A 21,083-nucleotide genomic window follows, 5' to 3' on the forward strand; every position below is an offset into this window, starting at 1 on the left:
CTCCACTGTGGGTTTGGAGGGGTCATTCCACTGTGGGTTTGGGGGGTCATTCCACTGTGGGTTTGGGGGGTCATTCCACTGTGGGTTTGGGGGGGTCACTCCACTGTGGGTTTGGGGGGTCACTCCACTGTGGGTTTGGGGGGTCATTCCACTGTGGGTTTGGGGGGTCACTCCACTGTGGGTTTGGGGGGTCACTCCACTGTGGGTTTGGGGGTCACTCCACTGTGGGTTTGGGGGGTCATTCCACTGTGGGTTTGGAGGGGTCACTCCACTGTGGGTTTGGGGGTCACTCCACTGTGGGTTTGGGGGTCACTCCACTGTGGGTTTGGGGGGTCACTCCACTGTGGGTTTGGAGGGGTCACTCCACTGTGGGTTGGGGGGGGTCACTCCAATGTAGGTTGGGGGGTCACTCCACTGTGGGTTTGGGGGGTCACTCCACTGTGGGTTTGGAGGGTCACTCCACTGTGGGTTTGGGGGTCACTCCACTGTGGGTTTGGGGGGTCATTCCACTGTGGGTTTGGAGGGGTCACTCCACTGTGGGTTTGGGGGTCACTCCACTGTGGGTTTGGGGGTCACTCCACTGTGGGTTTGGGGGGGTCACTCCACTGTGGGTTTGGGGGGTCACTCCACTGTGGGTTTGGAGGGGTCACTCCACTGTGGGTTGGGGGGGTCACTCCAATGTAGGTTGGGGGGTCACTCCACTGTGGGTTTGGGGGGTCACTCCACTGTGGTTTGGGGGGTCACTCCACTGTGGGTTTGGGGGGTCACTCCACTGTGGTTTGGGGGGTCACTCCACTGTGGGTTTGGGAGGTCATTCCACTGTGGGTTGGGGGGTCACTCCACTGTGGGTTGGGGGGTCACTCCACTGTAGGTTGGGGGGGTCACTCCACTGTGGGTTTGGGGGTCTAAATCTAGATCTCCAGGTTTGTGCAGAAAACATGTTTACCCATGTTACTTGGCCCTGTTATGTTATGTTTTGTTTTGTTTTTGAGACAGGGTCTCAGGATATAGCCCTGGCTGGTATGTAGAGCAGGTTAGCCTCAACCTCAGAGATTCAGCTACCTTTGCCTCCTGAAGGCCAGTTTTGAAAGTGTGCACACCAATAGGCCTAGCTATTTATTATTATTATTATTATTATTAAATGAATTGACTACTGGGAGCTGTAGCACATGCATGAGTAAACCTGAGTGTGCACACACACAATTTCTTAGGGCCAGTGTAGGCTCAAGAAAACAGAAGGTCTCTCTCTCTTCCTCCTCTCCCAATTCTCGCCGCCTCTCCTTTCTTCTCTTCTTCTTCTTCCCATCATCATTGTTATTTAATGACAGGGTTCTCTGTGTACTCCTGAAACTCAAGAGGAAGAGGCAGGCGAATCTCTGTGTTCCAGAACAGCCAGGGCTATTACACACAGAAACCATCTGGAATAACCAAGAGAGGAAAAACAGAGTTGAATTGTATTCAGGTCAGCGGGTAAGTGTTGCCTGTCTAAGTAGGAATGGATTCCAGGTTCCAAGGGCACTCTCACCTCTAGACCTTGGAGCTCACATATCAGGCTCAGGTGGAATAAAAGATTATTTTGTGTGTGTGATTTAAGGCTTAAATGGACAGAAAGGTCTGCAGATAAATTTACTTTGTTTAAAACTTTGTGCATTTCCAGTGGAGTTCCCTTCTTGGGCTCTCTGCATGCCTGTTTGTCCAGACACAATGATGTTTTGAGTAAAGGTCAACAAGGGAGGTCACCCTCCAGAATATTTTCTCCCGGAGGAAGCCTGTGGCCCTTTCAACATCAATGAGTTACTGCAGAAACTTGGGCTTCCAACAGCTGCAGATTTCTGCCGGGAGCTTCAAAACTTCTGGGGTTGCCATGGTCTATGGGAGCGAAATGCTGGCCGCCCTCTGCTAGCGCAGCCCTGAGCCGGCTGTTGCAGCGTCCTCTCCAGTCCCTTTCAAAAGCTTTACAAGGGGATCCCTACTTGGGGAGGAGCTCGGTCGGGACATTAACCTGGGCTTCTGTCCAAACGACTGGGGCGAATAAAAGACGCTTTTCTTAAAACTAACGGGCTGCCGGCCTGGGCTTGTCTCAAAGGATTTTTTTTTTAACCCCTCAGTGATTTCCTGGAGAGCAGAGACCGTTCATTTCATCCCAAGCTTAGCTTGCATATGGGCATCTCCCTTCCAACTTGTGGCAACGGATTTATCACCCTGCTCTAGGCGGGAAGGGGAGGTCAATGAAACCGATCAGCTCTCCCCCCCCCCCCCCCAACCCATCCCATCCCAGCGGCTGGCTGCGGTCCGGTCGACGGGTAGCCATCCGGGGTGACTTGCAAATTCTGGGCACACTTTGCTCGGAAATAGGGAGAAGCCTGAAATGCTAGAGCACCGGCGGCTGCAGGCCCCTCGGTTGGTCCCGGGCATCTTGCTCCTTACCGAGGTCGACTCGGGAGGATTTAGGGGCTCGCAGGGGGGTCACGCAGACAAAGGGGCGGCGGAGAGCTCGCGGGCGGTAGCGGCCGGGGCGCGGGGAGGGGCGGCGCGGCGTCTTCTCCCGGCCCCGCGGCGGCGGCGGCGGCGGCAGCGCGTCACGTTCTCTCCCCCGCCCCGAGCCGAGGAGCCGGGGAGGCGGGAGGCGGCGGCCGCGGCGGCTGCTGCTGCTGCTGCTGGTGCTGCTGCTGCTGGGAGGCTGGTGACGGCGACCGGCGGCGTCCCAGGCGGTGAGCGGAGCGCGGGCCTCATCTCCCCTTCCTCGCCGTCCCACCCTCTCTCTCCCTCCGCTCCTTCCCGCCGCCCGGGTTCCGGGGGACGCAGGGAGGGAAGGCTCGCCCCAGGCTCCCGCCACGCACGGGGACCGCGGCTGAGGGTGGCGGGCACGAGGAGCGAGCGGCTGTGAGGAAGGCTGGCCGCGAGCCGCGCGCGTCCGGCCCTGTCAGCCGCGGCCCGGGGCCTTGCCTTCCTCCCGCCGCCTCAAGATGGAGCGTGGACTCCTCGCCCCTGCGCCGCCTCCGGAGCCGCGCTCCGAGGAGCCCGCGTCCTCTCCTCGGCTCTTGGGGGGAAGAAGGTTCCGGGGACGGCTCCATCGCTCGCGGAGGCCGCGGGTCCGGCTCGACCTGTTGCCCTGCACGCCGCCCGCCGCTCGCCACCTGAGCCTTCCCCTGGCAGGCCCGGGACGCCGGGTGTCCGCGAGCCGGCATGGAGGGCGCCCTTGCCCCGGTCTATCGCTCGAGCTCGGCCCGGCCCGGCTTGCCCCGTCCCCGCCTGCTCGGCCCTGGGCTTTTGTTTTCCTTCAGACCCCTGGACCGTGATTCTCTGAGAAGGTAGAAGGGCGACACGGGGTGCCAGATCTCTGAAATCACCGCCGCCCGGTAACCCGAACCTGCCTGCGCGGCCGGGGGTTGGCGCGGAAGACAGATGACACTTGTTCGGGGTGGGGGTGGGGGACTGTTTTAAAAAGCAGAGCCTTGGGTTTTTGTGTCGAACCTGGAGGTCTTGCGTTATTAGAGAAAGACAACAGAAGATCGGATTTTGAGTCTGGAGTCCTGCCCTGGAATCCCGTAGTCTCTCCACTTCGTGTGGCTTTCCCATCTGGCAGAAGCCGTGCACCAACCCTATCTTCCTCCCTGCCCAGCCCCACCTCTCGGGTATGAAGAAATGACACGTTAAGTCTGTAATCCATGTGGATACCCGTTTTTAGCAAAAACTTGCGCGCCAATTACTTTTTCTTTCTATTTATTTACTCATAAGACAGTGGATATGATTCTGTAATTTCCTTTCTCATTTTGTGTGTGTGTGTGTGATTCAGCAGCCTAGCCGCTTCTTCTCCCTGGCCAGGACTGTGCCTGTCTGCTTGGGACTCTGTTAATATTTATGCTGTGGTGCGTTGATGATTCTGAGTCTAGGGTTTTTATGATTATTCCTAATCGTGGCTCGCAGTCAGGAGAGCAGTGTTTGGCTTCTAGGCTTAATGATAATCTTTTGTAAGTATCCTCAGGTATGTTGCTCCTCGGCCTTGGGGCATTTCTTCCTCTTGAAATAATAGCAATTAGGGTTTATTGAGGGCTTCTTATAGCCGAGCTCTGGGCAAGTGTGGAGTTTTTGTCTCGAGTCATCCATCCATCCTAGGGAGGTTGCTGTCATTTTTTTTTTTTTAAACAGGGCATTGAAAGGTCAGAGTCACAGCCAATAGGTGATGTTGTCAGGAACTGTACTTCAGTTTGCTTAGTTGTTTTGTTAGGACAGTGAACCAATAGTTAAAGGCAAGACTGGACAGTGTGAAAGCCAAGGAAGCGGGTGATTGCTCGGTGGACAGCTTAGGACGCCAGTCGTCGCGTTTTAGAGGAAGCAGTTAGGCTTCCTACTAGGCCTGGATTGAAGAGATAAACATTGAAAATGTGCGGGACATTTTGTAGTATCTCTGAACATGAGGATTTTGCCATTCTCTGCTTTTTCAGTCATTGTTGAGCACAAAAATAAGCCAGCCTGGTTCTTGTTTATTTTTAGTTTTGGTTTTTCAAGACTGGATCTCTCTGTGTGGCTTTGATTGTCTTGGAATTTTACTCTGTACACCAGGCTGGCCTTGAACTCACAGAGACCAGCCTGCCTGTACCTCCTAAGTACTGGGATTAAAGACAAGTGTCATCACTGCCTGGCTTATAGTTTTTCTTTGACAGGAAAAAGAAACAAACATAAGGGCCAGTGTTATTAGTCATGACACGCCTCTACTTATTTCAGTGCTGTTGAAGTTATGGTTCCTCCGAAGGCTGTTTATGGAGTTGTGGAATCTCTGCCTGTCTGTGTAATGAGGTCTATTCAGTATTCACACCACAGATACTTATGGAGCCATTTCCTGTGCCATATGCCCTCCTGGATGCTAGCTGGTGTCACAGCCCTGAATAAAGTGGCCAGTCTTTATTCTCTCAGTACTTTTCTTCCAATTGAAAGACATAGCAAGAATATTAAACATAGGTAATGTTGTATGTTAGAATGTCATAAGTGGTAAAGAAAAAAATGTACAAACCAGAGAAGGACTATGAACTCTTGTAGATAATGGTTAAGGTTATAGGAATTTTAGATTGGGTTTCGAGAGACCCATCTGAGAGCATGATTTGAGTAGAGATGAAGACTCGGAATAACTTGTCACCCATCCATCCATCCATCCATCCATCCATCCTGGAGATGAAAACCCAGGCCTCTCACATACACCAGGCAGCTCTGCACATCTCCCTTCCCCATTCATCTTTGTTTGAGCTAAGATTTCCCTGTGCAGTGGCTAACCTGGGACCCAGGCCTCCTGGCTTAAGCCTGCTGAGTGTTGGCATTCCAGGTGGCAGCCATCATGCCTGACTTTTGGAGTGGGAGACAGTGTGTGTGTCTCATATATTGTCCTGCTCAGAGCCCACCTCTGTGTCTGCAGCAGTTTGGATTATAAATATTGGCTACCATGCCTAGATATCTCCTGTGATCAAGTTTGTGTTCAAAGTAGGGAGAATTAAAGTTCTTTAACTTTACTGGGTTAAAAGTCTCATTGCTTGTGAATGCAGAGTAAGAACTGAACCTTATGTTCCGTTATTTTATATTATTATGTTATTTTGATACCTTGGCAATAGGATGCTAAGTCTGGCTGGTCAAAAGTTGGCTAGCCCAGTACTTGACATATGGACTTGACCCCTTCTGTGCACACTTCAGAGAGTAAACCTAGAGTTTCATACAGTCTGTATTCCCAGCACCACCCTCCTGTTGAGTATGTCTGTCTGTGGACCTTGTGCATGCTGGTCCGTGGTGGCCAGAAGAGGCATTTAGATTAAAGATGTGAGCCACCACTGCCCTGCTGATTAAAACCCAGCTTAACATAAATTTTTATATATGTCTTCTTAATCTTAATTGAAAATAGTGTCTTTAATACTCTGTATGTGATTTTTTTTTTGTTTGTTTTTGTTTTTTTGTTTTTTGGGTTTTTTTTTTGTGTGTTTTGGATTTGTATTTTTTGGTTTTTTCGAGACAGTGTTTCTCTGTGTAGCCCTGGTTGTCCTGGAACTCACTCTGTAGACCAGGCTGGCCTCGAACTCAGAAATCTGCCTGCCTCTGCCTCCCAGAATGCTGGGATTACAGGCATGCGCCACCACCGCCCGACTTTTTGTGAATTTTTTAGATAGCTGTGTAGGGAAGCTTTATCACAGCATCTTTTTTTGTTTGTTTGTTTTTTGTTTTTGTTTTTGTTTTGTTCAAAGTATCTTGGTTTATTGGGGGACACAGTGTTTTAAGATCTCAGGCCATCTTTTTTTTTTTTTTTTTAAAGATTTATTTATATATTATATGTAAGTACACTGTAGCTGTCTTCAGACACTCCAGAAGAGGGCATCAGATCTTGTTACAGATGGTTGTGAGCCACCATGTGGTTACTGGGATTTGAACTCAGAACCTTCAGAAGAGCAGTCAGTGCTCTTAACCGCTGAACCATCTCTCCAGCCCCGGGCCATCTTATATATTTCTAATAAACACTAGGGTATGTTTCTTTTATAGGTGGAACTCAACAATCCATACATTTTAAATCAACATTTTCATTATAGTTCTCTCTAAAAGGAATCATTGACTGATGGTAATGTACAGAAATTTTAGGGAAGAGTGACCTCTTCAGATTGCAGTCAGGGTACAGAAGGAGCCCCCCCAACCCCCACCCCTTGCTTTTTTTTAATAGGTTGGCAGATTGTACTTAACCAACCTTGAATTTGGCTAGGACATCTGGGTTAATATCCTGGACTTGGCATGAAGTACCAAGGAATCTTGGCCACAGTTAGTAAAGAGCTTTTTTCCTCCTTAAGTCTCCATCTGGCACTTCTAGAAGGACAGATTCCATTAGCTGTAACTCAGTGGGTGGGTCTGTTTTTTGATTGTCTGTTTATTGTGGTTCAGCAACAACATCTTAAAAGAATTTTTTTGCGAAGTCCTTGAAAAGAGGAAATAGTCTTGTTACAAAATCCCCCGTTGGTCAGCCCGTAGGGTGTCTTAGTCCTGGGGAAGCCTGTGTTTTCATCTGTCTCTTGTGTCCCTTCTCAGGAATCCTCATGAGGCTGAGACAAGGCATTTCGCTTCCTTAAGGTTTATATAATCACATGGCTCTGTATGCTTCCAACTTGAATTATGTAGTTTGGTGTTTGTATTCTCCTTTGCTTATTTCTAAACTTGGGTTAAATCCCAGAGTCTGCCCATTTTTGACATTTGGAAGTGACAAGTCCTTGATTCACAATGCTATTTTTGAAGCCAAGGGCCCAAGGATCCAGATGTTCAGGGTGTTCATATCATCTGGAATTTGGGTTTGATATGTAGCAGAAAGGCAACACTGATTAGTTTTTTTCTTCCCAATTGTACAGATTATTTTTATTTTGTTTTACTTTATCCATGTGCTTGTTGAGTGTGTGTCTCTGTGTGTGCTTTCATTGCATGCACCTGCCACAGTATGAATGTGGAGGTCAGAGGACTTGTTAGTTACCTTATTGTTGCTGTGATAAAAGACCAGGACCAAGTCAACTTATAGAAGAGAGTCTGGGCTTATGCTTCCAGAGGGAGAGTCTATATTAGGCCGAGGAGTCATGGCAGCAGGGGACAGAAAGCTGAGAGATCACACCTTCACTGGCAAGCATGCAGCAGACTGGAGGTGGGTTGGGGCTGTACCTCGAGGCCCACCCCTAGTGATGCTGCACCACTTCCCCAGCAGCATCTCCTGAGGACCAAGTGCTCAAATACCTGAGCCTGTGGGAGACACACTCACTCAAACCACTGGGAGAACAGTGAAGGAGAAATATTTTTCTCTCTTTCCACATGTGGTTTCCAGGACCAGAAGGTCTAGGCCAGTCACTAGAGTCCCCAGGCTTGGCACATAGTGCCCTTATCCACTGAGACGTCTTTCTGGCCCTACACATTCTTCAACTCACAAAGGATCTTTCAGGAAAAATAAGTGATAGTAGGGATATTTTATTAGATATCTTTTTGGGAGGGAGGCGGGAGGGAGCAATATGAAAGCCGGGCATGGTATTGCAATCTTTAATCCCAGCATTCAGGAGGCAGAGGCAGGCATATCCCTGTGAATTCTAGACCAGTTTAGTTGACATAACTTATCTTTAAAAAAGGAGAGAGATAGAAAAAAAAAAAAGAAAGAAAAAGAACAGGTTAAGCAGTGGTGGCTCACATCTTTAATCTCAGCACTTGGGAGGCAGAGGCAAGCAGATCTCTGAGCTTGAGGCCAGCCTGGTCTACAAAGCAAGTTCTAGAACAGCCTGGACTATACGGAGAAACCCTGACTTGAAAAACCAAAACCAAAACTAAACCAAACCAAAAAAATAATGTGAACAGACTTTATTCCTTACAGCAGTCAATTGAAGAGAGCCCTGTTCTGTTTTAGGTTGGATCTACATCTCTCTCTCTCTCTCTCTGTGTGTGTGTGTGTGAGAGAGAAAGAGAGAGAGAGAGAGAGAGAGAGAGAGAGAGAGAGAGAGAGAGAGAGAGAGAGAAAGCTTCTGCTGGTAAGCTACATACCTAGCTCCTTGAAGACTTTTTAAGACTTGAAAAAATATGTGTATGTGTACTTGTGTCCAAGTGTGAATGAGCGTGTAAGAGCAGTGCCTGCAAAAGCCAGGGTCTGGTCAAGTCAGAGTTTTAGGTGGTGGTGAGTCACTGGACATGGGTGTTTGGAACCAAACTCAGCTCTTCTGCACAGGAAGTGTGCACTCTTGATTTCTGAACCATTCTTTCCAGCCTCAAACTGTTTCTGTTGTTGTTTTTATTAGCAAAAGATTTGCTTTTTATTGTCTATGTCTATGTGTTTGCATTTGTAACTGTGTACCATGTACCATTCTTGGTGACTCTAGAGGCCACAAGTAGGAGTCAGATCCCCTGTGACTGGAGATAGCGATGGTTATGAATTCCAAGTGAGTGTAGAATTAAGTCCGGGTCCTCTGAAGAGCAGCAGGTGCTCTTAACCACTGAGCTATCTCTCTAACCTTCCCCTGCTTAAAACAACTACTTGGGGGAGGGGGCGGTCAGAGGTCAATCTCAGTATTCCTGGAATGGCACTCTCCTTCCCTATCTTTTATTTGAAATAGGGGCTCTGGCTAGCCTTGAACTTACTAATTAGTCCAGGCTGTCTAGTCAAGGAGACTTAAGGATCTACCTGCCTCTGTCTCTCCAGCTCTGAGATTACAAGTGTGGGTCACTGAACCACAATGCCCATGTTTTCTTTTTATTTGTTTTTAAATATTGATTCTGGGGACTGAACTTAGGTCCTTATGTTGATGGAGCCAAAGCTTTACTGAGATATCCCCTCAGCCTTAATTTTGTTTTGTTTTGTTTGAAACAGAATCTTATTGTGTAGCCTTAGCTAGCCTGGAGCTTGGTATGTAAACCAAACTGCCCCTGCCACTTTAGTGCTGGAATTGCAGGCGTGCTCCATCATATTTGTCCCGCCACCTATTGTTTAATTCATATATTCACCAGCCATTTATCAAGCATCTGCTGTGGGAGGGGTAGCCCAGATAACAAGTGGAGGAAAAAACAGGTTCAAACCCTGCTCTAGAGAAAACTATCTATTCATATAAGGCAGGTAAAAGCAAGAATTTCGTCATTTTCCTCTCCCCTCCCTGCCCCCAGCCATGCCCAGGAGGATGGTTCTTCCTGTGTAGATTTGGCCACCCTAGAACTTACTGTGTTGACCTGACTGGCCTCAAACTTGCAGTGATCGCCTTACTTCAGCCTCTTGAGAACTGAGATTATAGGCATGCACCATTATACCCAGCAATAGCTCTCTCTCTCTCTCTCTCTGTCTCTTTTTTTTTTGTTTGTTTGTTTTTTTTGTTTTGTTTTTTTTGAGGCAACATCATACTGTATAGCCTTGGCTGGCCTAGAACTTGCTATATAGACTAAACTAGCCTTGAACTCACAGAGATCCACTTGCCTCTGCCTCCTGAGTACTGGGATTAAGGGCATGCACCATCACATTTGACTTATTTTCTCCATTTATGTGTCTGTGTGAAAGTTGTGTGTGTGCGCGTGCATGCTCTCTCTCTCTCTCTCTCTCTCTCTCTCTCTCACACACACACACACACACACACACACACACACACACACACACACACGAGTGTGCCATCCCACCTCACCCAGAAGAGGATGTTAGATTACCTGTAGCTGGAATTACGGGTGGTTTGTGAGCTGTCTGAGGGTGCTGGGAACCAAACTTGGGGCTTCTAGAAGAGCAATAATGCTCTTAAGTGCTTGAGCCAATTCTTCAGAACTCCTTTAAGGAAGATCCTCAGTATATTGCCAAGGACATCTTTGAGCTGGTGACCTGCTGCAATCTGGAGTCCTAGCTGTGTGCCACCATGCCCAGATCCATTCTTTTCCTGACCAAAAAAACCGCCAGCTCTGTTATTTTGTGGAAGACTTTGTACAAACTTTTAGAGCTCAGTTCTCTCATCTATAAAATGTGGATTACAGTTGCTTGATAGTGGCCGTGCAGAGTAAATGGAGCCTGGATGTAAACTCCATAAATGCTAGAGCGCCTCTCTGCTTCCTCCACTTTTCAACTAGGTCTGTCATTTAAATAGCACTAGGAATGCAGGGCAGTGGTGGTGCACAGCTTTAATCCCAAAAGAGGCAGGCGGATTTCTGAGTTCGAGGCCAGCCTGGTCTACAGAGTGAGTTTCAGGACAGCCAGGGCTATACAGAGAAACCCTGTCTCGAAAAACCTAACTAAATAGCACTAGGAGACAATGGTGCATCCTGGTTTGAGGAATTAAGTCTTTTCCTGCCTTGTTTACAAAGTTAGTTTTGAGTAGGAGGGACGATTGAAAGGGCGTGTTTTAATGAGCAGTTGTCAGTGGGGAACTTGGGATTTACAGGGACTTAAATGTTCCGCTTGGAAAAGCAGCGTGTGCTCCTCCTGTCGCAACTTGTGCCTTGCCAGCTTTCAGGCCCCTTTGTACTTTTTTTGCTCTCCGCTTTCCTTGTTACAGTTTAATTAGAGGTGGAGTCTTCTTACTAAGGTGTGGTAGCACTTGATGTGTCTGCAGTGAAGGTTAGCTGCAGGTGTGACTGACACTGAAGTTGGGGCTTAGAATCCAGATAAAACAAGTTTCTGGTCTCCACCTGTATCTAGGCTGAGGACTCTGGTCTGTGGGGGATCTGTAATGCATTTAGTAGACTGATGGAGTTTTTGGAAATCTGCAGTCTTCAGTAGTATCAATATGGGATTATTTTTTTCTATTGGCCATTGGCTATCAGAACCCACAGCAGGTATTATTGTTGCACATTTGCAAAGTGAAAACAAAACACCTTTAAAAGAGTAGATCGCAAATCCAAAGTGGGGACATTCTAGATTCTTCTGAGTTGTCTGTGGCCCTTTCTCGTTCTGAGCAGTTGGTTGCTTTTGCTTTGCGTGTGGGCCATGTACTCCATGAAGGGGCAGCACGGCAGCGGCAGCAGCATGTCTTCTTTTCTCTGTGAACCTCGGAAAGGAAGACAATTTTAGCGTACCTGAAATGACTCTTTTCATCTCGCTGCTTTATATAACAGATCAGAAATGTGTCCACCAGCATGCTTTAAGGTCAGGAATCTACCTAGAGATTGGAGTTTAGTCACAGACTGTTAAGTAACAAGTGGTTACACGTTTAAAATCAGTTTCCTCAGTGATAAAGTGAGTTAGGTGAACTAGATCACGAAGGTCTCTTCTGCATCTAAAACTTGCTGTATTAAGCATATTGTTCCCTTTTACACATTAGTATAGTTGACTGCTGCTAACCCATTAAGTTCTTCTGGGAGATACTCACCAAAGTTAGTAATTTTAGTCTCCTTAAAGATCCATTTTTAAGCAGTGACATATATCAGAATTACAAAACTATCTGAATTTTGTAGAATATTGTGTAAATGAATAAAGTAGCTCCAACCATTTAGCTTTCTGTGTTTTTTATTTTTCACACTTTTTGCAGATGAAAGAACTTTGGGAGGTTGTTGTTTCATGTATATAAGTCATAAGAACAGAAGTCTACATTCCACTGAGCCCAGCAGATATTCATAATCTCGGGCAGTTGCATCACAGCTCACTCAGAATTCCTCTTTAAATAAACACTGGCTAATGACGCAGCCCTCTGCCAGGGTTGGTTGCCCTCTCTGTCTCTGTCTCTCTTTCCCCTCCCTTAAAAAAAAAATTCACTCAGTACAATTTGTACTCTGAACTGTGTACATGCTACATTTTCAAACCATATAATTTTCAAGTGTGATTTAATTTTTTTCAGAGTATTATGTCAACTTCTGGCTTTTCCGAAAAGATGCTGTAAACCTTTCTATTCACTGTCAGTGTCTTATTGTTTGATACTCTCAAACCAACACTTAATGCTGACAAGTTGATTTTACAGATTGCTCTGTAAAGGCTTGGTTGGTTAGAAACTGGAAGTAAGTCTCCCTTGTAACACCTTTTGAATTAAGGAGCCGATGAATTTTCTGGTGCTTGCTGGTTGGCTTTGGCCTGGAGTGTCTGAGTGGGCTCCTTCACATGGACCATTTGAATAGTGACTGCTGTGTTTACCGGCATCTTTTGCTCCTGACTCTTGCTAGAGAGAAGTGGCTTGCTTTTGCAACTTGTTAATTTTAAGACCACTTGAGTCTGTCCCTCTTGTTCATTTCTTTTTCTTTTCCCCAGTACTAGAGATGGAACCCAGGGCGATGCTCATTCTGGGCAAGCACTGAGTCTGCACTTTTAAAAAAAGTTTAGAGGGGCACATGTGGTGGTATAAGCCTTTAATCCTGGGACCTAGGAAGCTGAGGCAGGTGGATTTCTATGAATTTCAGCTATGCTTAGCCTGTCTTTAAAAAAATGCTTAGAGACTGTGTATAAAATATTCCTAAATGCGTAAGTAGAGAAGAGTCAGCAGGACTAGGTCCAGCAGTCTTAGATCAGTGTCCTGGTTGCTTTTTTTGTCAGCCTGACAGGCTAGAGTCATCTGGGAAGTGGGGAAAATGCCTCCATCAGCTTGCCTGGAGGCAAGGCTATAGGACTCAGCCGACTGTGGGGAGTGTGGGGAGTGCCATCCCTGGGTAAGGGGTGATGGCGGGTAAGCAGTTTGGTAAGTAGTGTTCCTCTGTGGCCTCTGCTTCAGTTCCTGCCTCTAGGTTCCTGCCTGATGATGGACTGTAAGCTGTGAGTTAAATAAACCCTTTCTCCCATGTTGCTTTTGGTTGTGATGTTTTATCCTGACAGTAGAAAGCAGACTAAGATAGGTAACAGAAGACAACATGGAGTGATGATTTCTGACCTTATGGGAATATTTTATTGACTAGGACACTTCTGTGGGTTCCTTGTTCCTGAATCCTGGGTGAGGACAGCAGTTGGTGCCATTCAGAGGTGACAGGATGCTGTTTGGGTTTCATAGGGGCTGAAGGTGGTTAAAGAAGTATCAGTGTCTGCCCATAACAGTGGCCTGCGTGGCCTTACTAGTCACTAAGTGTGTAGCAACCTGTCTGGTACTCATGCCACACTGCTCCCAGATTAGCAGGACCTTTCAGGTTTCAAATGAAGATGGTAAGGGAACATGTTTTCACACGTAGTTATGAGTGCTTTTACGCTGACACCTGGCCTTCTAGAGTTAGGGTAAGTTAGGTTCGATAAAGACACTGAAGGAAACATGGAAAGATACAGAACTTAATGGAAGTATGGACAGTGGACTTGCAGCGCCATGCTTCAAGTCATTATTGTTGTTGCATATATGTATGTGTGCCTGTGTGAGTATGTATGTGTGTATATTTGTGGTGTGTACACTTGCACGTGTGTGTGCATATGTGCGCATGCATACATGCACCAGATCAGAGGATTACCCTGGGTATTAGCGTTTTCTCCCCACCTTGTTTGAGAAGAGGTCTCCGTTGTTTCTCGCTATGTATGCCAGAGTGTCCAGGGATTCTGTCTTTGCCTCCATCTCTTTGTGGTAGCCCTGGGATCACAGACACATATCTGACTTTTACATGGTTTCTGGTGGTTTAAACTCAGGCCATTGTGCTTATATGCCAAATACCCACTGAGGCACCTTAGCTCCGTAGCCCCAAAGTTGCTTTTTTTGTTTGTTTTGAGTAAGGTGTGATGGAACCTGCCTGTAGTCCCAGCACTTGGTGGATGGAGGCAGGAGAATCAGACATTTAGGTATCTAACTATTTGTTAGCTCCATGTCTGCTTGGGCCACATAAAACTCTGTCTCAACAAACTAACCAAGAGGCTGGGGAGATGGCTCAGTGGGTAAGAGCACTTACTTGTTCTGCAAGTGTGAAGACCTAAGCTCAAATACAAAAAAGCCAAGCATGGCTTCACAGGCCCATGACTCCAGCACTGGGGGTGAAGCAGGTGAATTCCAAGAGCCAGCTGGCTTGCCAGCCTACCTGAGACAGCAAACTTCTAGTTTTGTGAGAGACAGTGTCCCAGGGCAGTTAAATCAGAGAGCAATAGACAAAGACCTTTGATAACCTGATTTGGCCTCTCTGTACACTCATGTATAGGTATGTGTGCCCACACATTTATATGTGTGCATCCACAGAGGTACACCACAGACACACAACACAAATACACATGCGCACACAGACATATGCGCGCGCATGCACGCGCACACACACACATACACACACACACACACATGCACACTCATATTAATTTTGTTTTAAGCTGGCTCTCAGGCTATTTAGATGATTCAGCCAATAATGAATTTACATAAGCATAGTGATCTGAATTTGAGTTTGGATACCCAGGATCCATGTGAAACTCTATGTATAAGACCAGAACTGGCAGGTAGATCTTTGTGGGTTTGAGGCCAGCCTAGTCTACAGAGCGAGTTATAGGACAGCCAGGGCTACAGAGAGAGACTCTATCTCAGAAAATTAAACAAATCCAGACATGATGGCACCCATCTGTAATCCCAGTAATAGAGACCCGGAGAAAAGGGAATTCTAGGGGATTGCTGGCTGGCTAGTCTAGCCAAGTCAGTGAGCTCGAGGTAGAGCGAGAGGTCCTGCCTTGGATCTGGGAGGGGCCCTTGAGGTCTTATCTACTCCTGAGGATTAATAATGACTGGGAAGGGGAATCTCACAAGAGACATTTTCTACAGTGGTAAAGCCACTGGTAATGTGCCCATGTCTCTTAACTCTTAATCCTTTAACCTGTAATACCAATATTTCTGTAAGCAACCCTAGTGAAACTCATTGGAAAACACACACACACACACACACACACACACACACACACACACACACACACGAGAGGAGAAGATAGACAAGTAGTAGGGGAACAAGGGAGGGTATTGGAGATCTATGACTGTGATAAAAATACATTATACGGGGTTTAGCAAGATGGCTTCTTAGAGGGTAAAAGCATTTGTTGCCAAACCTAACAACTTGGGTTTAGCCCCTCACATCCATATTGTAGGTGAAGGAAAGAACCAATTCCTGCAAGTTGTCCTCTCACTTAGACATTTTCACCTACCCCAATAAGTAAAAATAAATAAATAAATAAATAAATAAATATTAAGAAATATTATTCCGGGCCGTGGTGGTGCACGCCCTTAATCCCAGCACTTGGGAGGCAGAGGCTGATGGATTTCTGAGTTTGAGGCCAGCCTAGTCTACAGAGTGTGTTCCAGGACAGCCAGGGTTATACAGAGAAACCCTGTCTTGAAAAACAAACAAACAAAAAAGGAATATATTATATGCATACATAAATCATAACGAAACCATTATTATACATAAAGCCAATGATGTCTTAGTTACTTTTCTTTTTTCTTTTTTTTTTAGATTTGTTTTTTTTTTGAGACAGGGTTTCTCTGTGTAGCCCTGGCTGTCCTGGAACTCACTCTGTAGACCAGGCTGGCCTCGAACTCAGAAATCCACCTGCCTCTGCCTCCCAGAGTGCTGGGATTACAGACGTGCGCCACCACCGCCCGGCTCTTAGTTACTTTTCTATTGCTGTGATAAGACATTTGACCAAGGCAGCTTACAAAGGAAAGCATTTGATTTGGAATAATGGTTTCAGAGGGTTAGAATCCACGGAGGATGAGCAAAGGCATGTGGCAGGAGCAGCTAAAAGCTACTTGACCCACATCTTGACCCACAAGTAGTCAAAGAGAGCAAGGCTAGGAATGGCCCAGGTCTTTTGAAATTTCAAAGCCTGCCTTCAAGTGACACAACATACATACCTCCTTCAGTCCTTCTAAGACAGTTCCACTGACTGGGGACCAATATTCAGATATATAAACCTGTCTGTAGGGGCCATGCTTATCCAAACCTTGTAGCTAATAAAAACATTTTCAAGTTCAGAATCCTCCTACCTCTGCTTCCTAAGTGCTGGAACTCTCCTGTGTACTATCATGCCCAGCTTAATCTTGTTTTTTAACAGCCGAGTTTTGCGACTCTCTGCTAGAAATAGGGAATTAAAGAAAGTGTGAAGGCTGGAGAGATGGCTGGCTCCACGATTACAAGCCCTTGCTGTTCCCACAGAGGATCCAGGTTCAGTTCCTAGTACTCCCATGATAGCTTACAACCATCCATCAGTCCGGTTTCAAGGACTCCGATGCCCTCTCTGACTTCTGCAGGCACCAGGCTTACATTTAGTTAGCATATATACATTCAGGGAAAACTCTCATACACATTAAGTTAAATAAATAAATAAAATTTAAAAGAATATTTTAAAAAAGGGAACAGAATTTGTGATCTCTCTATCCTATTAAGACCATCCTACCCATATTTAAGATTTTATTCTTTGGTCCTCAGCACATCTAAGTTGCTGCTGAAACCCAGGCTCTAATACCCAGCATTACTGTCTCCTTGGTCAGTGTCACTGGTTATTACATTGGTTTGAAACAGTGGCTCTTTTATGGCCTGCACTCTAATTGTGTTCAGTGACACCACACACTTTCTCTTGTTGAAGGAACAAGCTTCTGAGAGGTCAGAGTAAAAGGTGATTTAAGGTGGCTTCCTGTCACTCAGTGTTCTCAATGGCTGAAATCCCTCTCCAGATACTTTACTTCATGTAGACTCTGCTCTCTATCTTGTGGTTTAGTTCTCTGGGCCACAAAAATGTGTTTGTGACAAACAGTGGCCAGTCACGCTGTTATGTCATTTGCTTCTCTGCCTAAGTGTGCACAGGGAGGGTTATTCTGTCTCCATTTAGAAGCCCAGGGGTCTCTACATCAATGGTTTTCAACCTGTAGCTGGCGGTTCTATTGAGGGGTGGTGCTTGAATGACCCTTTCACAGGGGTCACCTAAGACTAGCAGGAAACACAGATGTTTACATTATGATTTTTTTTTTTTTTTTTTTTTTGGAGATTTTGGTTTTTTCGAGACAGGGTTTCTCTGTGTAGCCCTGGCTGTACTGGAACTCACTCTGAAGACCAGGCTAGCCTCGAACTCAGGAATCCCGCCTGCTTCTGCCTCCCAAGTGCTGGGATTAAAGGCGTGTGCAACCACTGCCCAGATTACCTTTTTCTTCTATAGTTTCCTTCTTTCTTTTTTCTCTCGTTTTGTTTTCTTTGGTTTGGGTTTCTCTGTATAGCCCTGGCTGTCCCCGAACTCACCATGTAGACCACGCTGGCCTTGAACCCTGACACCTGCCTGCCTTTGCCTCTCAAGCGCTGGGATTAAAGGTGTGCACCACCATTGCCCGGCTCAGCTATAGTTTCTTCTGCAGCACTGAATTCTCTTTTCTTTGAGACTGTCTCATACTTGTAGACAAAGCAGGCCTTGTATTGGATCTTCCTGCCTCAGTGTGCCTAGTCCCTGGACTACAGATATGTCCACCACTCTGGGCACATTTTGCTAGCACATTCTTGGCTCTGCATGGTTTCCTGATTAAAAAAATAGAAAAAGCTGATCTTCCGGGGTTTGTGGTCCCTCTCCTCTCTGCACAGTGCTGCCTCCCGCTTTGTTTGCTTGAGTCCTGCCGGTCACTCACTCCCTCCTCACTCACTCACTCCTCACTCACTCACTCCTCACTCACTCACTCCTCACTCACTCACTCCTCACTCACTCACTCCTCACTCACTCACTCCTCACTCACTCACTCCTCACTCACTCACTCCTCACTCACACACTCCTCACTCACTCACTCCTCACTCACTCACTCCTCACTCACTCACTCCTCACTCACTCACTCCTCACTCACACACTCCTCACTCACTCACTCCTCACTCACTCACTCCTCACTCACTCACTCCTCACTCACTCACTCCTCACTCACTCACTCCTCACTCACACACTCCTCACTCACTCCCTCCTCACTCACTCACTCACTCCTCACTCACTCACTCCTCACTCACTCACTCCTCATTCACTCCTCACTCACTCCCTCCTCACTCACTCACTCCCTCCTCACTCACTCACTCACTCCTCACTCACTCACTCCTCACTCACTCACTCCTCACTCACTCACTCCTCACTCACTCACTCCTCATTCACTCCTCACTCACTCCCTCCTCACTCACTCACTCACTCCTCACTCACTCACTCCTCACTCACACACTCCCTCCCTCCCTCCCTTCCTCACTCATGGGTCTTGAGAAATACTTGATACGTATTTTATTTGTAATTCACTGTCTTTTGCTTTGAGATTTTGTGGGTTTGTTTTCAGACTCAGTGCTGAGCTGGCAGTTTTACTGGGCCGTAACTTCTGCTTCCATCAGGGCTTCCTTAGGCGTCATGTGTCACCTGTCAGACAGACACTTTGAAGGTCCTCTTACTGTGAGCATGGGCGTTCTTTTTTCCTTTTTTATTTTTATTTTGTCTTAAGAACAATTAAATTACTCAGTTTTGCATTTCTCACACAGAGTGGGAAAGATTACCTATCTGAAGACAAAAAAATAAACTATCATTCTTGGACTTACATACCTGGATATATATATATATATATACATACACACACATACATATATATATGTATGTGTATAAATACACATATATACATATATGTATACATATATACATATACATATATATACATATACACATATATATACATATATATATATATATATACACACACACACACACATTGCCTGTATACACACACACACACACACACATATATGTCTCTGTGTGTCTTTGGTTTTTGTTTGTTTGTTTGTTTGTTTGTTTGTTTGTTTTGGAGATAAAGTCTTGCCCGTGTAGGCTAGGCTAGCCATGAACTCCAGCACTTAAGTAATCCTTGCCTCAGCTTCCCACATACCTGTGATGTGTATTTGGGCATGGTTCACATGAGTCTTTTAAGCATTTGAAACACAGAAAATTGGGATATGTTACATAAGTACACAGCTGGTTTCAAAGAAGTCATATAAGAAATGTTAACTGTATATTGACTGCACTTTTTTCTGTCATGTGAGTTTTGGGGATTCAATTCAAGTTCTTAGGGTTGGTGGCAAGTGCTTTTATTCACTGAGCCCATCTTGTTGGCCCTTGATTATGTTTTGAAATGATAGCTTAGATTTATTGGGAAAAAATGAGATCTATGTGTTTCTTTTTAAAATTTTTGCAGTCTTGGCTGTTCTAGAACTTACTAGGTAGATCAAGCTGGCTTTGAATTCAAAGAGTTCTATCTGTATCTGCCTGGGATTAAAGGTGTAAATCACCATGCCTGGACAAGTTTCTTTTTAATTTAAATAATCTGATTACTAGAGAATCCAGAATTATTTATTAGTCTTGCTGTTGGACAGTGATATTCTAGAAAGTACAGCAGTGTCAACAGATGTAATTATCTGATTTGAGTCTTACAGCCAGTTCAAATACCACTCACAGGAGGTAGTAATTGAATAGTTTAGTCAGAGCTTCATTGGCCTAATTTTAAGAAGAGGCTCCAGGGTTCAGAAACCAAGGTCACCATCTTCATCAGTGGCTTATGTATGAGGCGAGATATAGCTCTGCTTGATGCTTTAGTTTGAAAATTTGTTGTGGACCAAATAATCTTATAAATCTTTCTGGAAGCAGGACAAGCCAAATCTTCCTGGCCATGAGTAACTTAGCACTGAATGAAATGCAAAGAAGACCGTGACTGTGGTTTGTCACTGAGCAACCAGAGCGCTGTCCAGTGGCCCCAGCATCTCAGAAAGGGAAGAGCTGGACTGGAGACTACTAGGGAGAGACAATTACTGTTATCTTGTCACACCTTTTATTTTTATTTTGTTATTTATTTTTCTGAGATAGGGTTCCTCTACAAAGCTCTGGCTGTCCTGAAACTCACTACATAGACTGGCCTGGCCTTGAACTCACAGATCTGCTTCTGCCTTTGTGCTGGGATTAGAGGTATATGCCACCATACTTAGCCCTTTTTGTTTCTATTAAAAAATTCTTTGTATTGAGTGCCCGTGCTAGTATTGAGTGCCCGTGCTAGTATTGAGTGGCTAGAGACATCAGATCCTCTGGAGCTGGAGTTATAGGCAGTTGGTTGCCTGACATAGGTGCAGGAAATTGAACTCAAGTCCTCTGCAAGAGCGATATGCACTCTTTAACTCTTTAATTCCTCAGCCATCTCTCCAGTCCCTCCTTCTGTCCCTTTAGAGTCAATACCGTGACACCCCACCTCCCAGAAGTCTTTGTGTGGCAGTAGAGGGTGGGTAGGGTGCATAAAGGACCCTGTATGGGAGCCAGGCCTGACCCTGAATTTCTCATCCACAGGATCAAGCTCTATTCAGGTAGGAAGTGAAATGGTTAAGTTGACCCCAAGCAGACTTATGCCCCTGTTGACTGGGTTTTGACAGCCTGCCCCGAAACTGAAATACTTGACCTTTGTTAATCACTCAGGAGCTAAAGAAACTATACCAGTGTCTTTCAGTCCTGTTTTTCCAATATGAGTGAACAAAACTGAAAGAAGAAAAAATGGCTTCTGTGAGATGCAGGGCGTTTGGAAAGCAACCCAGAGCTGTCTCGGTGTTTTCAGTGGCCATGGCCTAGCAGCTCAGGTTACATTGCCTCTTCTGTATTGGGGGCAGGGGACAGCTAGTGACACAGCATAACCATGTAGCCACAGTTACATAACCATGACTTGGGGGACAGGACTAAGCTCTGAGTGGACCATTTGGACCAGGGA

The 21,083-nt window shown here is 46.0% G+C and overlaps 1 protein-coding gene across 8 annotated transcripts in view; it reads left to right on the top strand.

Moving 5' to 3' along the window:
- The first annotated feature begins 2,299 nt into the window (after nucleotides 1-2,299).
- Nucleotides 2,300-21,083, top strand: part of Clip1 (CAP-Gly domain containing linker protein 1) — a 113,129-nt gene continuing 94,345 nt past the window's right edge. For 6 of the 8 annotated variants that reach the window (XM_052167497.1, XM_052167501.1, XM_052167504.1 and 3 more), the window contains exon 1: nucleotides 2,623-2,711. The gene's annotated coding sequence lies outside the window, so the exon portion shown is untranslated. Of the gene's footprint in view, nucleotides 2,401-2,622; nucleotides 2,712-3,524; nucleotides 3,636-21,083 lie in introns of those variants that run through there. The other 2 variants (XM_052167498.1, XM_052167499.1) reach the window with 2 other exon arrangements.

This window comes from Apodemus sylvaticus, chromosome 22 (genome assembly GCF_947179515.1).
Source record: "Apodemus sylvaticus chromosome 22, mApoSyl1.1, whole genome shotgun sequence".
Lineage (NCBI taxonomy): Eukaryota > Metazoa > Chordata > Mammalia > Rodentia > Muridae > Apodemus > Apodemus sylvaticus.